Below are 14,099 nucleotides of genomic sequence, written 5' to 3' on the forward strand. Positions count from 1 at the left end.
TGGGCACTCTTGGCCCTGGAGAAGCACGCACAGCCCCTGCCCAGCTAGAGAGGGGTATTCAATAGGCGGCTGCATATGGTGATGCTCAAGGACCTGTGCTGCAGTCGGGTGCGTCGGTGGGTCAAATTTTATAGCCACACTATCCTGCGGGTTTTCAGTTGAGAGCTCTGTCACAGTAATGAGGCAACCCTGCAGCAGATATGTAGGGCTCCTTAGAGAATCCTCCATGCTCAATGTCATCCCTCCCTCCTGTAATATTGTCGGCTCCACAGACTCGAGATCCTGATCGCTCACAAGCTCTTCATGGGTAAAGTATAGGCGCCGGGGCCCCAAGACGCCATCTCCCCCTCTGAGCTTGTTAGACTCAACTTGGGTTGACTGTGGAGTCGAGTTTACTTCCTTGCTACCAGGCACGGGGTAAAGCTTATCTGCCAATGCGGTATGATGGTTCGCGAGCAATCTGCGTAGATCCGAAAAGAAGGTAGTTGGGATCTCCATAGTAGATAACAGTCATTAGGAGTTGAATAGGAACTTAGAGAGTAGTGTTACTCAGTCAGATGTATTATCTTGCTAGTAGAAGTAGTAGTAAATGTAAATGTCTGGATTATAAGCACAAGCCGTGCTTCCTAACGACAGGGCCCTAAGGCTTCCCGCCGGGGGTATTATGCAGGCCAAGTTCTAAAAGTGGCGCCGAGCCCTGATGCCAGCAGCGATTTCTTTCCAGAATAGGTGCATAAGATGTGTCTTCTAGTGAAGATTTCAAAGCTGTAGTTTATGTTGTAAGCAGCCCAGTCATAATGCGTTTATTAAGGCAAAATTGTTAAAAAAAAGCTGGAGCAGCATGCAGTTGTGCGTCTAAACATGGACGCTGCCCGGAAGTTCCCCCCGTAACTTATTTTTTTTATTTTTTGTAACTTAGCTTTTTTTATTTTTTGTACTTTAGTTAGTTTATGTAATTGTATTTAATTGTAGTTATTTGTAGGTAATTAATTTCATTAATTTAATGATAGTGTAGTGTTAGTTTTAATTGTAACTTCGGTTAGGATTTATTTTACAGGTAATTTTGTATTTCTTTTAGCTAGGTAGTTATTAAATAGTTAATAACTATTTAATAACTATTCTAACTAGCTAAAATAAATACAAAGTTACCTGTAAAATAAATATAAATCCTAAAATAGCTACAATGTAATTATTAATTACATTGTAGCTATCTTACGGTTTATTTTACAGGTAAGTATTTAGTTTTAAATAGGAATAATTTATTAAAGTATAGTGTAGTGTTAGGTGTAATTGTAACTTAGGTTAGTTTTTATTTTACAGGTAAATTTCTCTTTATTTTAGCTAGGTAAGCTATTAAATAGTTAATAACTATTTAATAGCTATTGTACCTAGTTAAAATAAATTGAAAGTTGCCTGTAAAATAAAAATAAATCCTAAGATAGCTACAATATAATTATTATTTATATTGTAGCTATATTAGGGTATATTTTACATGTAAGTATTTAGTTTTAAATAGGATTAATTTAGTTAATAATAGAAATATTATTTAGATTTATTTAATTAATATTTAAGTTAGGGGGGTTTTAGGGTTAGTGTTAGACTTAGGTTTAGGGGTTAATAAATTAATTACAGTGGCAGCGGTGTAGGGGGGGCAGGATAGGGGTTAATACATTTATTATAGGTGGCGACGGTGTAGGGGGGGCAGATTAGGGCTTAATAAGTTTAATATAGGTTGCGGCGGGGTCCGGGAGCGGCGGTTTAGGGGTTAAACTATTTATTTAGTTGCGGCGAGGTGCGGGATCAGCAGGATAGGGGTTAATAACTTTATTATAGAGGGCGGCGGTATAGGGGGGGCAGGATAGGGGTTACTAGGTATAATGTAGGTGGCGGCGGTGTCCGGGAGCGGCGGTTTAGGGGTTAATACATTTATAAGAGTTGCGGTGGGGTCTAGGAGCGGCGGTTTAGGGGTTACTAACTTTATTTAGTTGCGGGGGGCTCCGGGGGCGGCGGTATAGGGGGTAGAACAGTATAGTTAGTGTGGGTGCTTAGTGACAGGCTAGCAATAAAGCTGTAAAAAAGCCGAAGAGCAGCGAGATCGGATGAGTGATAACTCTCACAGTCCGCTGCTCATCGCCCCGTACTTGGTGCGCGGCTTTTTGACAGATTTTTTTGATAACTTAGGCGAAATTTTGTAGGTCCTCAGCGGCGAAAGTAGGCGAGCTTAGGCGGGCGTATTGGACCGGCGAAGGCAGGTAAAGTAGACGCGTTGATAACTAGGCCTCTAGTCAGAGAGCATTGCAGAGGAGGTAGGACTTACTTAGTAAATGTTTTTTTTTCTTTGTGCAATTTTGGATTGTAACTTCAGTGTGGTAGTAGTTGTATAGTAGGGCCAGAGGTTCATAAAAACACATTTTTTTTAGCAGCAGTGTATTTATGATTATTTGACAATGCTGTAGAAATTCTATATTTAAAACTATGCAGAAATGTTTCCTCCTCAATACACAAATGGTAGGTGCCCTTTTGGCAGATATGCATTTTTTTTTATTAATATATATATATATTAATTACATTCCAGTTTACTGCACCTTTATGCAAGGATTTTCTAGATGCAAGGAGGCATTTTATCTAAGCTTTATTTTTACATCTGCATAAAATGTTATACTCTCAGACTAAGATTGCTCAGTGTTTGAAATGAGAGAGGTTAACTTAAAACTGTTCAGTTTACACTACAGCTGACTTAGGCCTAGATTTGGAGTTTTGTCGGTAACGACCCGAAAAACTAACGCCGGCTTTTTTTCTGGCCGCACCATAAAAATAACTCTGGTATCGAGAGTCCACATAAAGGTTAGGCTCCAAAAAAAGGAGCGTAGAGCATTTTTAACGCAGCTTCAACTCTCGATACCAGAGTTGCTTACGGACGCGGCCAGCCTCAAAAACGTTCTCGTGCACGATTCCCCCATAGGAAACAATGGGGCTGTTTGAGCTGAAAAAAAACCAAACACCTGCAAAAAAGCCGCGTTCAGCTCCTAACGCAGCCCCATTGTTTGCTATGCGGTAACCCTTCCTACGTCTGCACTTAACACTCTAACATGTACCCCGAGTCTAAACACCCCTAACCTTACACTTATTAACCCCTAATCTGCCGCCCCCGCTATCGCTGACCCCTGATTATTATTATTATTAACCCCTAATCTGCCGCTCCGTAAACCGCCGCTACTTACATTATCCCTATGTACCCCTAATCTGCTGCCCCTAACACCGCCGACCCCTATATTATATTTATTAACCCCTAATCTGCCCCCCACAACATCGCCTCCACTGCCTACACTTATTAACCCCTAATCTGCCGACCGGACCTGAGCGCTACTATAATAAAGTTATTAACCCCTAATCCGCCTCACTAACCCTGTCATAAATAGTATTAACCCCTAATCTGCCCTCCCTAACATCGCCGACACCTAACTTCAATTATTAACCCCTAATCTGCCGACCGAATCTCGCCGCTATTCTAATAAATGTATTAACCCCTAAAGCTATGTCTAACCCTAACACTAACACCCCCCTAAATTAAATATAATTTAAATCTAACGAAATTAATTAACTCTTATTAAATAAATTATTCCAATTTAAAGCTAAATACTTACCTGTAAAATAAATCCTAATATAGCTACAATATAAATTATAATTATATTATAGCTATTTTAGGATTTATATTTATTTTACAGGTAACTTTGTATTTATTTTAACCAGGTACAATAGCTATTAAATAGTTAAGAACTATTTAATAGCTAAAATAGTTAAAATAATTACAAATTTACCTGTAAAAGAAATCCTAACCTAAGTTACAAATAAACCTAACACTAGACTATCAATAAATTAATTAAATAAACTACCTACAATTACCTACAATTAACCTAACACTACACTATCAATAAATTAATTAAATACAATTGCTACAAATAAATACAATTAAATAAACTAGCTAAAGTACAAAAAATAAAAAAGAACTAAGTTACAAAAAATAAAAAAATATTTACAAACATAAGAAAAATATTACAACAATTTTAAACTAATTACACCTACTCTAAGCCCCCTAATAAAATAACAAAGCCCCCCAAAATAAAAAAATGCCCTACCCTATTCTAAATTACTAAAGTTCAAAGCTCTTTTACCTTACCAGCCCTGAACAGGGCCCTTTGCGGGGCATGCCCCAAGAAATTCAGCTCTTTTGCCTGTAAAAAAAAACATACAATACCCCCCCCAACATTACAACCCACCACCCACATACCCCTAATCTAACCCAAACCCCCCTTAAATAAACCTAACACTAAGCCCCTGAAGATCATCCTACCTTGTCTTCACCATACCAGGTTCACCGATCGGTCCAGAAGAGCTCCTCCGATGTCCTGATCCAAGCCCAAGCGGGGGGCTGAAGAGGTCCATGATCCGGCTGAAGTCTTCATCCAAGCGGGCCAGAAGAGGTCTTCCATCCAATTGAAGTCTTCATCCAAGCGGCATCCATCCGGAGCGAAGCGGCAGCATCCTGAAGACCTCCACCGCGAAACATCCATCCTGGCCGACGACTGAACGACGAATGACGGTTCCTTTAAATGACGTCATCCAAGATGGCGTCCCTCGAATTCCGATTGGCTGATAGGATTCTATCAGCCAATCGGAATTAAGGTAGGAATATTCTGATTGGCTGATGGAATCAGCCAATCAGAATCAAGTTCAATCCGATTGGCTGATCCAATCAGCCAATCAGATTGAGCTTGCATTCTATTGGCTGATCGGAACAGCCAATAGAATGCGAGCTCAATCTGATTGGCTGATCGGATCAGCCAATCGGATTGAACTTGATTCTGATTGGCTGATTCCATCAGCCAATCAGAATATTCCTACCTTAATTCCGATTGGCTGATAGAATCCTATCAGCCAATCGGAATTCGAGGGACGCCATCTTGGATGACGTCATTTAAAGGAACCGTCATTCGTCGTTCAGTTGTCGGCCTGGATGGATGTTCCGCGGTGGAGGTCTTCAGGATGCTGCCGCTTCGCTCCGGATGGATGCCGCTTGGATGAAGACTTCAATCGGATGGAAGACCTCTTCTGGCCCGCTTGGATGAAGACTTCAGCCGGATCATGGACATCTTCAGCCCCCCGCTTGGGCTTGGATCAGGACATCGGAGGAGCTCTTCTGGACCGATCGGTGAACCTGGTATAGTGAAGACAAGGTAGAATGATCTTCAGGGGCTTAGTGTTAGGTTTATTTAAGGGGGGTTTGGGTTAGATTAGGGGTATGTGGGTGGTGGGTTGTAATGTTGGGAGGGGGTATTGTATGTTTTTTTTTACAGGCAAAAGAGCTGAATTTCTTGGGGCATGCCCCGCAAAGGGCCCTGTTCAGGGCTGGTAAGGTAAAAGAGCTTTGAACTTTAGTAATTTAGAATAGGGTAGGGCATTTTTTTTATTTTGGGGGGCTTTGTTATTTTATTAGGGGGCTTAGAGTAGGTGTAATTAGTTTAAAATTGTTGTAATATTTTTCTTATGTTTGTAAATATTTTTTTATTTTTTGTAACTTAGTTCTTTTTTATTTTATGTACTTTAGCTAGTTTATTTAATTGTATTTATTTGTAGCAATTGTATTTAATTAATTTATTGATAGTGTAGTGTTAGGTTAATTGTAGGTAATTGTAGGTAGTTTATTTAATTAATTTATTGATAGTCTAGTGTTAGGTTTATTTGTAACTTAGGTTAGGATTTCTTTTACAGGTAAATTTGTAATTATTTTAACTATTTTAGCTATTAAATAGTTCTTAACTATTTAATAGCTATTGTACCTGGTTAAAATAAATACAAAGTTACCTGTAAAATAAATATAAATCCTAAAATAGCTATAATATAATTATAATTTATATTGTAGCTATATTAGGATTTATTTTACAGGTAAGTATTTAGCTTTAAATTGGAATAATTTATTTAATAAGAGTTAATTAATTTCGTTAGATTTAAATTATATTTAACTTAGGGGGGTGTTAGTATTAGGGTTAGACTTAGCTTTAGGGGTTAATACATTTATTAGAATAGCGGCGAGATTCGGTCGGCAGATTAGGGGTTAATAATTGAAGTTAGGTGTCGGCGATGTTAGGGAGGGCAGATTAGGGGTTAATACTATTTATGATAGGGTTAGTGAGGCGGATTAGGGGTTAATAACTTTATTATAGTAGCGCTCAGGTCCGGTCGGCAGATTAGGGGTTAATAAGTGTAGGCAGGTGGAGGCGACGTTGTGGGGGGCAGATTAGGGGTTAATAAATATAATATAGGGGTCGGCGGTGTTAGGGGCAGCAGATTAGGGGTACATAAGGATAACGTAGGTGGCGGCGCTTTGCGGTCGGCAGATTAGGGGTTAATAAGTGTAGGCAGGTGGAGGCGACGTTGAGGGGGGCAGATTAGGGGTTAATAAATATAATACAGGGGTCGGCGGTGTTAGGGGCAGCAGATTAGGGGTACATAAGGATAACGTAGGTGGCGGTCGGCAGATTAGGGGTTAAATTTTTTTTTCGAGTGTCGGCGATGTGGGGGGACCTCGGTTTAGGGGTACATAGGTAGTTTATGGGTGTTAGTGTACTTTAGAGTACAGTAGTCAAGAGCTTTATAAACCGGCGTTAGCCCAGAAAGCTCTTAACTACTGACTTTTTTCCTGTGGCTGGAGTTTTGTCGTTAGATGTCTAACGCTCACTTCAGAAACGACTCTAAATACCGGAGTTATAAAAATCCCATTGAAAAGATAGGATACGCAATTTACGTAAGGGGATCTGCGGTATGGAAAAATTGCGGCTGGAAAGTGAGCGTTAGACCCTATTTTGAGTGACTCCAAATACCGGCGGTAGCCTAAAACCAGCGTTAGGAGCCTCTAACGCTGGTTTTCACGGCTAACGCCAAACTCTAAATCTAGGCCTTAATTTTGAAATACATACAAACAAGCCTAAATCCTGCATTTAACCAGATCTAATGGTATGAGTACCACAGCTTATGGTTCCACCAATACCATATAGAGTACAGCATTTTCAAAATCCATAAGTACAGCTGACAGATGGGAACATTTGTACACTATATTTTAAGTGGTGCTCTTGGTTGGGGAAAATGGGGGGAAAAAACATAAGTCAACCTTTTAAAAGTACTTTTCTTCATCTAGCCGTCTACCCAGGTCATTAATGTACAATTTTGAATTCACAGAATTATTTTTGTTTTCACATTTACAAATATGATTCTTTAAAAAGTGATCTCTTAATTTCTGCAGTTTTTTTTATCATTCATGTCACACACTGTTGATTTAGGGGATGCAATGTGCAGAAATGTTGCTTCCTGTGAGTGTTTCTATGGATGTCTGTGTTTATATCTTTGTGCTTTTGCTTGTGTCTCTATGAGTGTGCATGTATTTTTTTCTGTGGGTCCCTCTATGAGGGTGTGTGTGTATGTCTTTGTGCATTTTCTTTGCATTTCTGTGTGGGTGTGTGCGTATGTCTTTGTGCTTTTTCTATGGGTGTTTCTGTGAGGGTGTGTGTATGTATGTCTGTGTATTTTCTCTGGATGCCTCTGTGAGGGTGTGTATGTCTCTGTGTTTTCTGTGGATGTCTCTGTGAGGGTGGGTATGTGTATGTATGTTTGTCTGTGTTTTCTGTGGATGTCTCTGTGAGGGTGTGTGTTTTCTGTGGGTGTCTCTGTGAGGGTGTGTGTATGTCTGTGTATTTTCTGTGGGTGTCTCTGTGAGAGTGTGTGTATGTCTGTGTGTTTTCTGTGGATGTCTCAGTGAGGGTGTGTATGTATGTCTTTCTGTGTTTTATGTGGTTGTCTCTCTGTGTGTGTATGTTTTTGCGTGTTTTCTGTGGGTGTGTGTATGTCTTTGTGTGTTTTCTGAGGATGTCTCTGTCGGTGTTTCCTTGGGTATATGTGCAAGTTTGTTTTTGAGTTTGTGTGTGTGTGTGTGTCCATTGTTTGTTCCTTTTTAGGATATTTTGACCTTACTACTGATTATTCACATCTTTCTACAGACTTTGAGACTAATAATGAGACCTTTCTGGAAGTCACCAATCCACCATTTAACCTTTAAATTATTGTTTAGGCAGTTCAGGGCCCTTCCTTTCAGCCACTGCATGCCGTTGTCATCATTTAGTTGTCATCTTCCTTGACAAAAAGATAATCAGAACTCCATATTTAGTTTTGTAAATCTCCTTTTTTGACTAAACTGTAGTCTACCTCCTTACTTGTCAGGTCAATGTAAACAACTGCTGAGTGTCTGTGTGGGTGTCTGTCTCTGAGATTGTTTGTGTGTTTCTTTGCGTGTCTGCTAGAGTGTCTATATGTGAATACTTATGTGTGAGTTTCAGTTTATGAGTGTGTCTGTGTGTTTCTGTGTTTGTGTGTTACTACCTACTTTACAACATTTCCAAGTTTGACTACACTTAAGAATAAAGTGCATATACGTTTTAGTCACTTGGTCAAAAATTGCACATGTCAAGGGAGGGGGCCCTGATCAATGGTTAAGTCAGGGGCCCCAAAATTTCTAGTGGCGGCCCAGCCTATTCGATGTATTCTGTAGTTTTTTTTCTGTATTTGTCTCTATATATTCTAAGGGGTATATTTATCAAAGTCCGAGCGGACATGATACAATGTAGCGTATCATGTCCACTGCACATCGATAAATGCCGACAGCACACGCTGTCGGCATTTATCATTGCACAAGCAGTTCACCAGAACTGCTTGTGCAATACAATCACCTGCAGATTCACGCCCAATGGGCCGCTAGCGGGGGTGTCAATAAACCGATCGTATTCAAATTTCTGTCCACCGCATCAGAGCAGGTGTACAAGTTATGGAGCAGCGGTCTTTAGACCGCTGCTTCATGACTTCTGTTTCCGGTGAGCCTGAAGGCTCGTCGGAAACAAGGGGCATCAAGCTCCGTTCGGAGTTTGATAATTCGGCCCCCATGTGTCAATCACTGTTTTATTTTAAATAAGTAAAACACATATTCACATTCCTGCTAAATCTACCACCCTTCAGTTTCAGATCATCATCCCAGGTAAGTTTGGTTAGGTTAGCAAAGTGTTCCCAAAACAATATGTCAGTAGGAGTTCAGTAGAAAGTTGTCCCAGAATTGTATCTGTGTTTTTTGTAATACTATTATTTTTTTTGCAAAAATGTATTATGTAATCCAGAGTCGAGTGCATAATTTATTAATAAGAAGACAGCATTCCAGGGCACTGCTGAAGGTTTCTTGGAAACATGATTTTGTGTTCATTCAATACTTTATGCGATTTGATTGCTGAATTAGGGGCCATTCACATTCTTTCTGTTCTCAGCTCCTGATAAGTGTTTTTGATTTTCTTTCTTTTTTTTTTTTAGTGTGTTTTTAAGTGATCCCAATTCCAAATTGATTCAACCAATAAAATGTTCCAGCTGCAAGCAAGTTTTCAACTGAAATTCTTCTAAAACGTGTCTATACTTGTTAACTTGATGTTTTCAGGATAGATATTTGTAATCCGAAGGAAAATATCTAACACAAAGCTTGTTGCATGAAAATGTTGTACATTTAAACATATTATTAATATTTGCTTAAAATTAACTTTTTAGTCATGGTGATAAGTGTTAAAGGGACAGTAAACACCAAAAATGTTATTGTTTGAAAAGATAAATAATCCCTTTATTTACAATTCCTCAGTTTTGCATAACCAACACTGTTATATTAATATACTTTTTACCTCTGTGATTACCTTGTATCTAAGCTTCTGCAGACTGCCTACTTATCTCAGATCTTTTGACAGACATGGATTTTACGCAATTAGTGCTGACTCTTAAAGGGACCCTGAACCCAAATTTTTTCTTTGGTGATTAAGATAGAGCATGCAATTTTAAGCAACTTTTTAATTTGCTCCTATTATCAAATGTTCTTCATTCTCTAGGTATTTTTATTTGAAAAGCAAGAATGTAAGTTTAGATGCCGGCATATTTTTTATGAACAACCTGGGTTGTTCTTGCTGATTGGTGGATAAATGTATCCACCAATAAACAAGTGCTGTCCACGGTTCTGAACTTTCTTTTTCAAATAAAGATAGCAAGAGAACGAAGAAAATTGATAATAGGAGTAAATTAGAAAGTTGCTTAAAATTGCATGCTCTATCTGAATCACAAAAGAAAAAATATGGGTTCAGTATCCCTTTAACTTCACAGACGTGAACACAAAGTTATCTATATGGCACACATGAACTAATGCCCTCTAGCTGTGAAAAACAGTCAAATGCATTCAGATAAGAGGTGGTCTTCAAGGGCTTAGAAATTAGCATATAAACCTAGCTTTCAACTAAGAATATCAAGAACAAAGCAAATTTGATACAAGAAAATAGGAAAAATGTTTAAAATTAGATACCCTATCTGAATCATGAAAGTTTAATTTTGACTCTACTGTCCCTTTAAACAATCTAAATGTCATTTGCATGGTCATAATGGGTATACTGGGAATGTTTGTTCAATTCATTTTTTGTAGGTGTTTTTAATGTAAAAGTAACTTTTTAAAAAAAAATTCCAATCATTATTTAAAAAAACAGAGTTTTCTGATTTTAGAAGATTTCCAATTTCAATCAACAGGGTTTTAAGTTTTCATAATGGAAAAAATAGGGGATTTTTGGCTTTCCAACATTGCATTTTCAGGTCCAAAAAACAGAAAATTTGATTGTCTCAAAATTGCAAAGTGCATATTGGTAGTTGAAAGCCCACAGGGAAAAAAATTGAATGCTAAATTATGATCAACCACTTAGGGCTATGAATGGCACGCTAACTGTTGAGCATGATTAGTAAGGAGTTTATTGTGGCTTTTTGCGCACGTCGGAAGTAGCGTGCATATTACAATTTGAAAGTAAACGCATTTACTCGAGTGCAATTGAATTTAAAGCGCATCAGGATATCGCAACTTCAGAGCTCTGGTTAACTGATAGACTCGACTAAAAAGTTGCACAAAAAACATTGAAATTACATTTACAAGTACAGTTACACTCATAATAACACTATTTAATAAAAATATTTTAAAAGAAATTGCAAAAAAGTTATATTGGCTCAAATATATGAGGTTTCAGGTGTTAGGGAAAAAAGGACTGCAAATGGCTTGAATATAGAGATACATACATATTTAAATATGTATTTGTATATATATATATATATATATATATGTATACATATGTATTTATATGTGTATATATGTGTTTACAGACATATATACACATATAAATACATAAATACATATGTGTGTATATATATATATATATATATATATATATATATATTGTGACAGGAACACTTTTAACCACGGTCTTCTAGGGCACAAATGCAGCACAAGACAATCCACTGTAGTTTAAAAGGCTTTATTTTTCACAGCAATAACAAACAGGCAGTTCATTTTCAAAAGAGGGAAATCCTTCCTCTGCAGCAAAGTTAAGTACTTTAAAATGTGTCCCAGCACTTCACAGCATTCCACAAGTGCTTTGTAAAAATAATGTCCTTTTACAGTTCACAGGAACAAAAGTCTTTTACACAGTGTAACAAACACACACACCAGCTTCTGTAGCTGTATATCTCTCTCTCAAGGCCTAAGTGAGGCTGCTATTTAAACCCTCACAACTTCTAATTAGCCACACCTGTGATTAACTGCTGGACAGCTTCACAGCTGTCTGGGATAATCAAATACACACTCTTTCTCCCTGGGGTTTTAACTGAAAGGAGAAATAGCATGTACAATGCTTGGTCTTAAATATCTTCCATTTATAACCAGGCCTTGCTTTCTGTCACATATCCTCCCCCCCAGCTCACACCCAGTGGGTTGAGCGACCATGGACATCAATGAATGTACCCGAGACAAACCATCAGCATTGCCCTGCAAAAGACCGACCCTGTGCTCAACAGTATAATTGAAGGGTTGCAAGCTAAGAAACCACCTAGTAACCCTTGAATTTGTTTCCTTATTCTGACTCATCCATGTGAGAGGAGCATGATCTGTTATTAATTTAAATTTTCTTCCCAACAGATAGTACCTAAGGGTCTCTAAAGCCCACTTAATGGCAAGGCATTCTTTCTTCACTATAGAATAGTTATTTTCCTGTGAAATAAGTTTTCTGCTTAGGAAAAGGACAGGATGCTCTTCTCCCTGACACTCCTGTGAGAGAACTGCTCCTAAACCAACATCAGAGGCATCTGTCTGTACAATAAAATCTTTAGCGAAATAGGGGGTTACCAAAACTGGATGGGCACAAAGGGCATCTTTCAAATGCTTAAAAGCTTGTTCTGCTTCTGGGGACCATTTTATCATAATTGGGGCCCTTGCTTTTGTGAGATCTGTCAAGGGTGCCACAATTGTAGCAAAATTCGGGATAAACCTTCTATAATAACTAGTTATCCCAATAAATGCTCTTACTTGTTTTTTAGTTAGAGGCTGTGGCCAGTTCTGTATGGCCTCTACTTTTGTTGTCTGAGGTTTAACTAATCCTTTACCAATAGTATAACCCAAGTACTTAGCTTCCTGTAAACCAACAGTACATTTTGCAGGATTGGCAGTTAACCCAGCGGACCGTATTGCATCAAGTACTGCTTAAACTTTTGGAAGATGGGATTCCCAATCTGTACTATAAATTATAACATCATCCAAATATGCTGCCGCATAACGAACATGGGGTTTCAGAATTCTATCCATCATCCTCTGGAATGTTGCCGGGGCCCCATGTAAATCAAATGGCAACACTGTATACTGAAATAAGCCCTCTGGGGTTGAAAAAGCTGTCTTTTCCTTTGCTTGACTAGTGAGAGGCACCTGCCAATACCCTTTCGTTAAATCAATTGTAGTGAGATAACGTGCTTTTCCTAGCCTTTCTATTAACTCATCTACTCTAGGCATTGGGTAGGTGTCAAATTTGGAAACACAATTAAGCTTAGGGAAGTCATTACAGAACCTTAATGAACCATCCGGCTTTGGAACAAGCACGATTGGACTGTTCCACTCACTTTGTGATTCCTCAATTACCCCAAGTTTTAACATTTTTTCTACCTCCAGTTTAATAGCCTTTCTACGAGCCTCAGGGACCCTATAGGGTTTAAGGCAGACCTTCTTCCCTGGTTCTGTTATTATGTCATGCTTAATAACATTAGTTTTTCCCGGTACCACAGAAAATACCTCTTTGTTTATTCTAATAAAATCCTTGACCTCTCGCTTCTGATGTACAGATAGGGTTTCCGATATATTTACCTCTGGTTCAGTGACAGGGAGTTCTGTAGGTTTTAAGCCAACTAAAACTTCCCTATCTTTCCAAGGTTTTAACAGATTTATATGATATACTTGCTCAGGTTTCCTTTTCCCTGGCTGACTTACTTTGCAATTAACATCACCCACTTTCTCAATTATCTCATATGGGCCCTGCCAAATAGCCAAAAATTTATTTTCAACTGTAGGGACCAGAACTAACACCCTATCCCTAGGTTGAAACACCCTGGCTCTAGCATTATGGTTGTAGCTGTACTTTTGTGCTTCCTGTGCTTTTCCCATGTGTTCCCTTACAATGGGCATGACAGCTTCCATACAATCCTGCATTTGGGAAATATGTTCAATAATACTTCGATAAGGTGTTGTCTCTTGCTCCCAAGTCTCTTTAACTATATCTAGTAATCCCCTGGGATGCCGCCCATATAACAGTTCAAATGGGGAAAAACCTGTAGAAGCCTGGGGAACCTCCCTGATAGAGAACATTAAATAGGGTAACAGAAGGTCCCAATTTCTCCCATCTGTGTCAATTACCTTTCTTAGCATACTTTTGAGAGTTTTGTTAAACCTTTCTACTAAACAATCAGTCTGAGAGTGATATACTGAGGTCCTTAGTTGTTTTATGCCAAACAACTTACACAATTCTTTTGTAACCCTGGACATAAATGGAGTTCCTTGGTCTGTCAAAATTTCCTTAGGTATCCCGACCCTGCTAAACATTAGCATGAGTTCTTTTGCTATGGACTTTGCAGAGCTGTTACGAAGGGGAACTGCCTCAGGATAGCGTGTAGCATAATCAAGGATTACC

Source organism: Bombina bombina, chromosome 6 (assembly GCF_027579735.1).
Source record: "Bombina bombina isolate aBomBom1 chromosome 6, aBomBom1.pri, whole genome shotgun sequence".
NCBI classification, from domain to species: Eukaryota; Metazoa; Chordata; class Amphibia; order Anura; family Bombinatoridae; genus Bombina; species Bombina bombina.